At 38.1% G+C, this 12985-nt stretch overlaps 1 non-coding gene across 1 annotated transcript; it reads right to left on the reverse strand.

Moving 5' to 3' along the window:
* Positions 1-8008: 8008 nt before the first annotated feature.
* LOC115868785 lies at positions 8009-8127 on the reverse strand. The gene has a single exon (XR_004045770.1). It is a non-coding gene; the product is annotated as a 5S ribosomal RNA (ribosomal RNA).
* Positions 8128-12985: the final 4858 nt, after the last annotated feature.

Here is a 12985-nt window from a genome sequence, read left to right on the forward strand (position 1 = left end):
CAGGAATGCAAATAGTCAGCAAAATGTAAGCTTTGTAGCGTTCTCATGAGCTGTACTGAATGGTCAGGAATAGTCAGTCTATTGCAGGAAAACCGATAAGCCAAAGATGAAAATGTCTAAGGGATTAGGCGAGGATTTTATGCATTTCCTTTTATCTTGCTGAGATAATGGACCTGGCTCCCCGATTCCATGACATTCACATATGTCATTTGTACCGTGAACCAATATATGACTTATGTGGCTCTGCCATGTCTATCTAGGAACAGGTATGATTCACACATAACCTAAGAAATTAAACATTTCTGTCAATTTCCTAGAGATTTCGAATTCTCTGGAACTTATTTATGAATTTTTAATATATTCCCCAGGAAAACATACCACCCAGGTTTAATTGGGCCAAGACATATTTATCTGGACATAAACGTATGATTCCTCAGTTGGCTTTTGTCAAGACTAGACCATAAATGTTTATTTAGTTTCTTGCAAATATAAATTTTATAAGGAAATCAAAGCCAACACTTTTTATCTTCCTTATTTTGTTACTTATATCTATGGAGAGCATAGGAAAAACATGTTACAATACACAGTATTGTTATTTTGTGTTTGGTGATTGTTTCTGATTACTTGCCATCCTTCTTTATGACAGACTTACATTACTCACTGCCTAATGGCCTCCAGGATTGGCCACAGGAGGTTCTTTTTAAATGATCTGTAAGCTCAAGTGACTCACATGACAGACAAGCAGAAGCTTTAAAGATTGTTATGTGATCCTATGATTATCCCTTCCCTAACATAACATCTTTAAGGTTTCCCTCACTGTATGGGTCCTGTAATGAGAGATACAGGAGGGAAAGAGTTATAGCTAATTCCCCACTGACTTATAACATAAGGGAAAAATACACATCTTTTAAAAATATCCCTTAGATTGTTACTTGTTACTACAGAAAAACCTAGACAAATCTGATTTAAAAAGAAGCAAATGATGTCCACAAAATATGATGTCATTTCTATTTTAATTTTATTAATGAAACTCTGCAACTTTGTAGAGTATAGATTGTTATGGAGATGTCTGGCTCAAGAATATAGGCTAGAGGATACCAAGAATATGATTCCTGTCTTGCTGCCAAATAATTGACCTCGTATTAGAGAGAGAGAATAAGTAATTTCTAACCCAATACGGAACCCTAAATAGTGGGAGTCAGAGGGCTACATGTTACAGGAGATGAATCTAGGTGGGAAATAAAAAGTTAATCTAGGATTGAATGGAAAGTATTATGTGGCTGTGAACGTGGGGAGAAAGAGAATTTTTAAATGAAATTAATGTTTTCAAATATTTCCTTTCTCTTTTCTATACCATCCAGTTTTCATTTATTTTCCCTTCCTTTGTGCTCATTGTATTTTCACATAAGTTCACAAATTACCTTTAGAGAGCTACTTTTGCAATAAATGACTCTGGTGCCATTATCGGACCTCCTATGGCTTTCTTTAGCAATTAGGCAAGGCTCAGAAATGTCTCCACGGTTCACACTTCTTTACTTACTCTGACACCAACCACTCCTCCACGCCTCTACAGCTAGACTGGTCATAGAAATTGACTACATCTCCATTTTCTTCTTTTTTAATTTTTAAAAATCATTTTATTGGGGGCTCTTACAGCTCTTATCACAATCCATCCATCCATCCATTGTGTCGAGCACATTTGTACATTTGTTGCCCTCGTCATTTTCAAAACCGTATCTTTCTACTTGAGCCCTTGGTGCCAGTTCGGTCCCCTCCTGCCACGCTCCATCCCTCATAAACCCTGGATAATTGATACATTTTTTTTTCATGTCTTACACCGACCGCTCTCTCCCTTCACCCACTTTTCTGTTGTTCGTACACCTGGGAGGGAGTTATATGTCTATCATTGTGATCGGTTCCCCCTTTCTCCCCACACCTTCCCCTTCCCCTCCCGGTATCACTGCTCTCATTATTGGTCCTGAGGGGTTTATCTGCCCTGGATTCCTGTGTTGTGAGCTCTTAACTTTATCCGAGTATATGCTCTAGTCTAGCAGGATTTGTAAGGTAGATTTGGGGTCATGATAATAGGGGAGGGTGGGGAGAAAGCATTAAAGAACTAGAAAATATGTTGTATATTTTATCGGTACTATACTGCACCCTGACTGGCTTGTCTCTTCCTTGTGACCCTTCTGTGAGGGGATGTCCAATTTTCTAGAGATGAACTTGGGTCCACTCCTCCTTCCCTCTCATTCACATCACAATTTTCACAGAAATAGAATCTACTTTAAATACAGAATATTCAACAGGTAATTTCAGAAAACTATATACAAAGTTGGCAACATTCTTACAAAGTAAGGAATTGATGGAAGTTATAGTTTTGCTTTTATCTTATAATATTAAATCTTAGGATTCTCTTTTCATGATCTAAAATAGGATGAAATGAGGAAAAATATCAAGTTCAGTAACTGAATGTTTGCAACTATTCATAATTTTCTTTTTGTCATACTGCATGCACGTTTACTTTCATGTCGGTCTTATTCATAAATCAAAACACTCTTTTACTAAATGAAATAGAATGTATAGATGGAAATCAGGAGGACACTAGGACATTCCAGAGTGATTCAGTAACAGAAGCTCCATCACATGGAGATTTAATTGTCCTGCTAAAATAACAAAGTCCTTTTTAAATGGCCTACACCTTTCTAAGCAGGTCTGGGACATAACATCTTCATATTACATATAGGGGATCAACACATTGGTCTGTACCCAAAGCAGACCTGCATATAACCCTAAGGTAATAGTGGGTGAAATATGAAAAGTTAAAATATGAAAAATCTAAAAACGAAGCTGAGAAAACATCATGATGCTGTGAAAGTCTCAAACGATGATATATACGTGGGCACTTGCTAAGAAAGTATGCGGTAGTGAGTGTGTGGATGTACCTGTGAATGGTATACAATTAACGCAGAAAGATCATGCTTGCAAGCTTTAGAGAAAGATCGTCCAGGGCTTTAAACATCAAGCCAAAGAATTTGGATGTTGTTCTCGAGACGGGTGGAAAGCTTCAGATAATTTGTGAGCCTAGACTGGCATGAGCAGAGCTTTCCAATGGGAAGATTGATAACCTGGCAGCAATGTGAAAAAGAGAAGTGCAGGCAGAAGGTTTCCTGGTTGTCAGATGACAAGGTGCCACTAAGATAGAAAGCAATATCCCCGCCGCCCCTCCCACTCTGGTTTTTGAGCAAAAAAATCTCATATTCAAAATTCTTTTTTTTAAGCTTTCAAAATCTGTATATGTAAACAAAATTATAATCTTCAGCCTAAAATTCTTAAATTAAGGAATTGTTGTGATATATATTCTGGATCAAAAACTAAAGGAGCCCCACGTGGAGCAAATGGCAAAACACTCACCTATTAGCTCAAAGGTTGATGGTTCCAGTCCACCCAGCATCATCATGGAACACAGGCTTGGATAGCTGATTTCCAAAGGTCACGGCCTTGCAATCGCATTGCAGCAGTTCTGCTGTGTGCACACAAGGCAAAATGGACTGGCAATAAACAACAGGGACAAAAGTTGAGAGCCCTCCCGAGTCATTTATGGACACACACACACACACACACACCCTTGTGTGTAGGAACATTTAAGAAAAGTGGTATTTGTGGCTTGCTGTCAAAGTCGAAAGTGAAGAAGCTCCTGGAATTTAGGAGGTCTGACCTGGTCCCTGTCCGATTCTGTACACTAAACCTGCAGCAGAATTCAGTCACCATGCGCTCTTGTAGCAGTTTGCCTAGTAATTCCGAGTGCTTACGCTCTTGGCTGCTAACAGGGGCTCACTCAGCAGAGTGAACCCCCCGGGGCTCTGCCCAAGAAGAGTGTGGCAGCCGACTTCCATTGAAATAACAACATTGGAAGCCATTTGGGGCCGTTCTACTCTGTTCTTTAGGGTGGTTCTGAGTGATGGGTTTGGTTTTGGACTGTCTGGAATGTAACCAGAGAAGGAATCTCTTGTTATAAGCTATTGTTTTCCTTCTAAAGAAACATTTATCAATGTTTGATAGCTTTTGTTTTGTTTTGGAAAATGATGAGAATACTCATTCATATCTGCCTGTGGTGTACAACATCATTAACTGTAACTGAATAAGTGAAATGAACAACCAACACATTTCTGAGGTTTCCACGGCCTCATTCGGACTCTCTTAAATTGAACAAATGTTGTCTGAGTTGCGTTAAGATGTACTATGATGTTCAACCCTTCTCTCAGCACCAAGAAAAGCTGAACTGTACTGACTCTTTAAGCAGATAACCTAAATTACGATCATCTTTTTATATCAGCCTCTTAGATCACATTTAAATTATACATTTCATAGAGGGATTTCAAATATATAAAATCTCAAATAAAATTAGACAAGTGTCATCTTTTCCCCCTATATGTGAATTGTAACTTGCCTATATTTCACAAAACCTCACAAAGAATCATTTTGTCAACAAATAATTTACTGAATGTGACTTGTGATTTGAAGTGCTAAAACAAAAGATTTTTTTCAATATAAGTAATATGAGGGGGATTTGCCGTACTGTTTCAGAACTCTTTCTCGTGAGGAAACCTTATCTAATCCTGTTTCATCCTTTAAAACTGCCTATACACTAATCTCAAGGGACAAATTTAATACTTTGCAACAAAGAGAATATATCCCTTTTCAGTTTGAATAGAGGAATTGTAAGGACACCAGTCAGGTATGAATAACATTATAATGCAGCCATTTACTTGGCAAAAGAAAAAGAAAGTCTCTTGTTGCAACCAAAAGAGAGGGCCTCCTTCCTTGGGTTGAATGTTTTGACCTCTGGTCTATCCCCAGACACCTATGTTAGTGCGCTATTTGGGTCTTCTACCTCTTGTGAAGTAAACACTGAGCAAATCTAAGTAAACAGTTTGTTTTAGTTGAAGATAGAAAGACTCCATTTAATTGAGCTTTGATGATAGATGTGCTCCAAATGGTGCAAACAACTTTGACATGGTAAAATAATATTGTCTTATGGCATGTGTAACACTACATAAAGAATCTTAGCTTAGCACTTTCTGAGTTTACAACATTTAAGTGAGAAAATGACAAAAGAAAGCCAAACTGTCAGAAACAGAGAAACCTTTAACAATCCTAAAATGCAGACTACAATTCTCGTCTTTATTCATTTGATTTTTGTTATAGTTCTTGCAACAGAAGGAAGGCAAGGAACAAAGAGATGAACTTTGTATTTGTGAATATTTATTTCTCGGTGGTCCACTGCATGGAGCTGAAAATGATGCGTCAGCCAACACTTGACTCGTGAGGCTGTTGTGTGGTTGTGAGATGAAAGGTTGCGGCAAGTGAGGTTGTCAAGGAAAGTAAACTTTAACTGAAATAAGATCGTTGTTTCTATTTTGTTTACGATTACCATGTGTGGATTTTATTACATATAAAATACATTGTCATTAAAACCATGCAGGGAAATTAAAATTTTAAATCTTATGTCATTGGTTTTCACATAGAATGTATTACTAATGTGGAATGTTTATTAGAAAGCGACTGCTTTTAAATGACACAGATGTTAGACTGTCATTAAATTCAAAGACTTACATTTTCTTCTCATAGATTTGCAGCATGTATAATCATTTTATTCATCTCTGGTCATTATTTTATATAATTTTATCGACTGTACGTCATATTTATCCTTCCTTGCTTTTGACCTTCAGAAAACTCTTTATATGTTTTCAGCTGTGTGACATAGCTTACTTCATGTATTCCGTATTTGCATCCAAATTCTGCTGTGGATTCATGTGACTGCTGGATGCCTGTTACATGCAAGAAAACAGTGTTCTTGAAATCACATGCAATGTCAAAATCAGCAAAGGCTAGTATGTAGTAAAAAACACAACTTATCTAAGATGTTCTAAGAACACATTTGAGGCCCGATGCAACAAAATTAGAAGATAGAAAAATTCACAAACTTGATTTTTGTAATAAAAGTTGTATCCATGGGCATGATATTTGTTTCTCTCCAAGAACGTATTCTCCGAATTCGTGTTTTGGTTCCATATTTTCAACTTCTCTACAGTTGGGTCTTGCCTATTCTTTCTTAAAAACCATTCTTAAGGAGTTATTTCACACACATAAAAGTATAAATAATGAATAAAGCTATAAAATGCTTGACTTCATTGGTCATCATGGAATTGAAAATTAAAACAATTACTGGAATGATTTAAAACTTTAAAATTATACTGAAAATGGGAGTTACTAGAAAGCATAGGGTGGGTGATAGCAGAACCCTTATACACTACTGTTCTTAATGTAAAAATTAAGCAATCATGTGGGGAAAAGGTTTCCCATTTCTTATTGGCTCAAATATATACTTGGCCTATGAATCAGTAATCCTATGAATAATATATAATGTGAATAATAAATCCACATATTCATTAGCAGAAGAAGAAACCAAGAAAGAAATGCACTGTCATCATATCAATTCAACTCATAACCACCCTAGAGAGCCGGATGGAACTGCTCCTGCGGATTTCTGAGATCGCTTGTCTTTACACAGTAGAAAGCCTTGTGTTTCTCCCTTGGACCAGCTAGTGATTACGGACTACTGATCTTGCCGTCAGCAGCCCAATGTGTTCCCTGACTCACCGGGTCTCCTGAACAGATGAGCAGGTACTACTATTCAGCAATAAAGAGCAACAAACTAATGATACACAGAACAAATGATGAATCTTACAAAATATCATGCTGAGTGAAAAGAAACCAAATGGAAAAGAGCCAAAATAAGCTATGGTCACAGAAATTAGACCAGTGGTTGTCATTAGGGGTTGACTTTAGAGGAGCTTGTTAAGATCCTTGATGACAAGGAAATTACATTATTATTTTATTTTTATTCATTCTACTTCACCAATATGTGGGCTATAGGAGTGATGAACACATATCTATTAAACAAATTCACTAATGAATGATGATCCATATAATTTCTGAATGCATTCAGCCTCTGCTCATGCTGTGCTTTGGCTTCTATCATTACTCAAGCAAGATTTTTCTTCTGGTTCTATAATTAGCTAAACCTAAGACCTTTGAAAAGTCGGGTTTGACTGATTCATTTTAAGTGAATGTCTCCCTGTCTCTTGAACAAGACTTAATTATTCTTTCTTGTATGTCCCCATGTTGGCTATTACTTATTTATACATTATTTTACTTAATAAATATAATATTGTGAACCAGATGCCTGGCAGGCATTGGCTGTGTGATGGAATTTACCAGAGGGATTGCAGTCTGGTGACTACCATTGTGGCATTCACAGTTTATGGAGAAATGTATTTATAAAAGTATAGATACAACTCAATCTGTTAAATGCTATAATCAAGGTGGGAATAAAGTGCTATAAGATCAGAGAGCTTGGAGGAATTAATTTGACATGATTCATAGGCAGTGATTCATAGAGTGGTTGATATTTGGGCTGGTACTTGAAAAAGCATAGGAGTTTGACAGGCAAATGGGTGGTTGTAAAGACATTCCAGGCAGAAGAAACAGCTTTTGCTGTAAATGCGAAGATTCATGAAAAAGGACTCTGGCAACTGATTCACCCCTCTTGTCCTCCACAATGAACTCTTAAACTCCTTGCCTGTGCACATAATATGTTTGAACTTTAACTTACCAACTATTGACTCTCAGCACTAGAAACTCATAACTTCACGTATGATTATACCTTGGGTTTGGGGCAGTGCAAATGTTAAGCAGTCACCTGCTAGCTTTAAGGGCAGTGGTTCAAACCTACCAGGTGCGCAAAGAAGAAAAGAGCTGGGAAAGATCTGCTCTCTCAAAAATTGCCGGTTAGGGAAGCAATGGAGTAGCTCTGCGATATCATATGTGGTCAACATGACAGCTCACAACAATAGACTAGCAGCAGCTCTGAAATCCCTTAAGTCAATACTCTTTCAAAATCCATTTATTTTACCGCTTCTTTGCACTCATCATGATTTTTTTTTTAAGTCTACAGCACCCAGTAGTCTCAGGTGGTCTCCCATCCAAGTACTAACCAGGCCTGACCCTGCTTAGCTTCTGAGACCAGATGAGTTCAGGCGCGTTCAGGGTGGTATGGCCGTAGACTATGATGATTCTATAACAACTCATCTCACTTTTCTCTTCAGTATCTCCTCCTTCTTTAATTTCTTCACAGGGAAAAAGCACAATAAAAGATGCACATTTAAAATTCAGGGAAAATATGACCCACTAATAATAAATATTAGTTTACATATATGTAAAATATATAATATATTATATATTGATAATATGTAATTAAAGACAAATAATAAATATTATTGTAAAACTTGAACATTGTTAAACGTATTCTCCTTTGTAGGCTCTTCCTTCCTTCCTTCCTTCCTTCCTTTCTTTTCCTTTCCAGCCGCTGTGGAGTTGATCTCAACTCAGGCAGTCCAGAGGTGTAAGGGTAGAATTGTGCTCCACGGAGTTTACAGTGGCTGATATTCTTGAGAGTGGATGATTAGGCCTTTCTTCCAGGGTACATCTGGTGGACTCACTCTGTATCTGTCATCATTTGAAAAGAATCCCTTGACTTTAAAGAGCTGCTGCTGGGGACCAGCAACTTGTTGAATGCGGAGTGAAAAGTAGTTAAAGCCCACGAGGAAGACTTTGCTGATGTCCCGTTTAATTGGATTACTTAGGTATTGTTCAACGTTGTAACATATGGGCATATATTTAGGTAAATAATGCAGATGCTGCTCTGATGGGGTAGTGGTTCTGTGTTGGGCTGCGATCTGCATGCGTGGCGATTCAAAGACCCCAGCAGCTCTGCAGGGGAAAGACTGGACTTTCTATGCTCATAAACAGTTATATTCTCAGAAACAAACCCAATGCCATCAGTCAGCAGTGACTTGATGGCAATGAGTTCAATACGCTGCTGCAAAGTGCAATTGAGTGAGCTCTGACGTGATCGTATAAACACCAGTCTGTGACTGCCCTCCCAATTGTTGATATGTATTTTATAAAAGACGGAACATTACAGAAAGACAGAACGTTCTACAATTATATAAAGTGTTCCAGTCTGGAGAACTCACAGGGGGCAGTTCTACTTTGTCCCTTAGGGCTGTTATGAGTTGGCGTAGACTCGATGGCATTGTTTGGTTTTTGCTGTTGTTGTTTTGATTGATGCAATTGCAGTGCATTGTTGTTAAGAAAAACATTCTTGGTTGAAGTCCACCTGATTCTCCTGACAGTCTACTGTTTTAAATATTAGAGTCAAGAAAATCCTATAGTCAGTAGGTCTACATTATCACATGGAGTTGTTGTAAGTAGAAATCAACTGAATAACACTTAGCCACAGCACCTACTTCTTTAATTAGCTTAAACTTTTATGACTCTGAAATTTGAAAAATCATGCAAAGCATACATTAAACTAAGGTGATAGCTCAAATTAAAAATATCACACTATCTTAATTTAGAAGGTATACAAAATTCATTATGAGTCTGAGAAGTATATTATAACCCTGGTAGGGCTGTGGGTTAAGGGGTGAAGCCACTGTGACAGGTTTTACATCAGCATGGTGGCGGGGGTTCTCCCATGATATGACATAGTGTGGTCAACTCCATCATGGGATCATCTATGAAGCAGTCAAACAATTGTGGGGAGACCCCAAAAGCCAAATCAAACTCACTGCCATGCAGTCAATGCTGACTTCTGAGCACAACCACTACACCACTAGGGGGAGAATATGCCTCCTTAACCCGTCACAGCCCTGCTACATTTGAGGGAGGCTTCATTCCGGGCCGCAACCTACTCTTAGTATAAATTGACAGTGTCTGGAAACTAGCCGGATTTGGAAACCACCAAATGTGGTTCATCAACCTCCTGTCACGTGGCCTGCTGAATCCAGGGGCCAACAGTGAACAGCCAACCTTGGATTCATTTTGGCCAATCTTGGGTTGATTCAGCTCAGCATCCACCAGCCTGTACTGTCCCTGCTTCACCGGCTTCCCACTCATCAGCCCCTAAAACTCCAAGAGTCAGGAGAAGCTTTCAGTTTACGTCTGACCCAAGCACTAGAACCAAATCGGCTTTACCAATTCTCCAACAATGTGAGCCATTTCTTGATCTGAATTTCCTTTGCTGCACATCTGCATACAAGAGTCACTGGTTTTGCTTCTCTAGGGAAGCCGGCTAACCCAGTCATCAAACATCAGGTCAAAGTTATCAGTTTAAACTCACCAGCTTCTCTTTAAAAGAGAGGCTGCTTGCTACCAAAAAGGTATAGCCTCCGAAACTCTAGAAAGGGGAGGCTCACGGAGCCATTTATCTCTCCGCCCTTCAATTAACCCCACATGTGTTTATCTCAGGGACCAACGGGCGAGCATGTTTTATTTTCTTTATACTGAGTTACAATCCTTACTCTAGGCTGCATTCTCTGATTTTCATCAGTAAGTGCTTTAAATCCTCATCACTCTCAGCAATCAACTTTGTCATTTCTAGATCATAGGCTGTTATAAAGAGTCTTCCTCTGATCCTGATACAGTAGTTCGTAAAATATATATAGTACTGCTTCTAGGATTATTTGCTCTGATTAAAGTTTTATTTTCTGGTAGTTCCCTGTATGTACTATTGCAAGTGTTTTTGGATTATCTTATGTAAAATTTTATTTGCATGTAATATTGATGATATTGATAGATAATCTCTTTATTCTACTTGGTAATATATAAATCTCTTCTAGTTGGTTAGCTAGATAGCTAGCTTACTTCCAAATTTGTTGGCATGGACTACTGAGTTGCCTAAAACTGCATCAGTTTATTTAAACATTTTAATAGGCATCCTGCTAATTCCTAAAATCTTATTTTTCAGTAACGTCTCAGTGAAGTTTGGATTTCTTCCTTAAGCACCATGAGATCTCAAAATGTTGAATGTTGACCATTTCATTTTGTCAAAGTGACTATGTATTCCTCCCATCTTCTTTTCATGTACTGTTGAAGATAGATATGTTGTCATTGGATGTCATTAGGTCGGTCCTGCCTTACCTTCACACTTGTTGCTCTGTTTGAGTCATTGTGGCAATGACTGTCTCGATCCCTCTTATTGAGGGGCTTCATCACTTTTGTTGAGCCTCTACTTGACCAAGCACCATGTCCTTCGCTAGGCACTGCTTTTCGCTGATATACTATTCAAATCAAATAAAACTAAGTCTAACCATCTTCACTTCTAAGCAGCATTCTTGGTGTTCAGTCCTCTGGAATTCCATGGTCTATAACATATTATTTGCCAGCACATTCATTTAAAGGGACTGCTCTCTATTTAGCGTTCTTTATTCATTGTCCAGTTTTCATATGCATAGGAGGCAATTAAAATTATCATGGCTTGGGTCAGGTGCAGCTTAGTCCTTAAAGTGATATCTTTGCTTTGGAAGACTTCAAAGAGCTCTTTTCCAGTAGATTTGTCCAAGGAAATATGTTCTTTCTTATCTAGTCATTCCTTGGACATTGATTCTGGATTCAAGTAAAATCAAATAATTGATAGATCAATACTTTATATATTTTATCATATCATTTTGAGGTTTTGAGGATTGTTTTTATCATTTTATCTTGAGGATTTTTGTTTTCTTAATGTTGAGGTATAATCTATACTGAAGGCTGTAGTCTGATTTAATCAGTGTGTTAATCAGGTTCTCTAGAGAAACAAAACCAGGACAATTATGAATATCTATATATATTTCTATATATATCAGGATGGGTTTATACAGCAAGAAAGAATATAACAGCTAATTAGTCCACACAACAGTGCAGATGGCTCAGTTCAACTCACTTCCATGGAAGAGTTAATATACTGGAAGTCTTTCAACTCACAAGGACTGCCAGGTCCAAGGTAAAGGAAGCAGATCTCAGAATCCTCCCTTAGGCAAGGCAGCCAACAGCAGGACAGGTCAGCAACAGTCACTAGTTTGGGAGCTTAGCGGAGCAGGCCTGGATAGGCTATCAAACTCAAGCAATGCAAGGCAACAGAATCCACCCGCCTCAAGCTCAAGTGATGTACACATAAGCAGTGTGGCAAAGCAGGTCTTGAAGGAGCCTCAAGTTCTAGCAACACAATTCATGGGTTGTCTTGGCCCACCGGTATTCTAGCTCACAGGATGAGGCAGAGAACTAGCTAAGGCAGCAGCACAAGAGAGGGGCAGACCTTGCAGAGCAACATCCCTTTGCCTTCCAATCAAACTGATTAATTCCACAAGTTCCTATGGACCAGGTTGGCACAATAAACCTATCACAATCAGTAAGTACTTCAAGTCCTCTTTGCTTCAGAGAGCGGGGCTGTGTCATCTGTATATCATAGGTTGCTAATCGTCTTCTTTCAATCTGATGTCATGTTCTTCATGTCCAAATTCACAGATTATTTGCTCAGCATACAAATTCGCATATTTTTTGCTCAGCATACAGATGGTGAAAGGACACAACTGAGATACACCCCTAGCCATTCTCTTGGTCTGTTTGAATTATGGCCTCTTTGTCTATGTACAGATTCTTTATGAGCACAATGATATATACTCTGGGATTCTCATACATCTCAAAGTTATTCATAGTTTGCTATGATTCATATAGTCCAATGTCTTTGCATAATAAATATAGACAGGAAAAAAACTTTCTAATTTTTTTTTTACTTTCAATTAAAATCTAGCTGACATCCGCAATGGTATACCCATTCTACCTCCTTTCTGAATCCAGCTTTGTGTTAGTCTGAGTTGACTAGAGAAACAAATTTATAGACACTTATATGTGTATAAAAAAGAGATTTATATACAAAAGCAGTTGAATATTGAGAAAACATCGCAGCCCAATCCAGATCAATTCCATAAATCCTATATTAGCGCATGTGTCTGATATCAATCTATAAAGTTCCCTTCAGACTCATGAAACACATGCAATGTTGCTGAATGCAGGAAGATAACAGGCCAGTGGGTGGGAAGTC

Source organism: Echinops telfairi, unplaced genomic scaffold (assembly GCF_000313985.2).
Source record: "Echinops telfairi isolate 266 unplaced genomic scaffold, ASM31398v2 ScPeMD7_18;HRSCAF=68, whole genome shotgun sequence".
Taxonomy (NCBI): domain Eukaryota; kingdom Metazoa; phylum Chordata; class Mammalia; order Afrosoricida; family Tenrecidae; genus Echinops; species Echinops telfairi.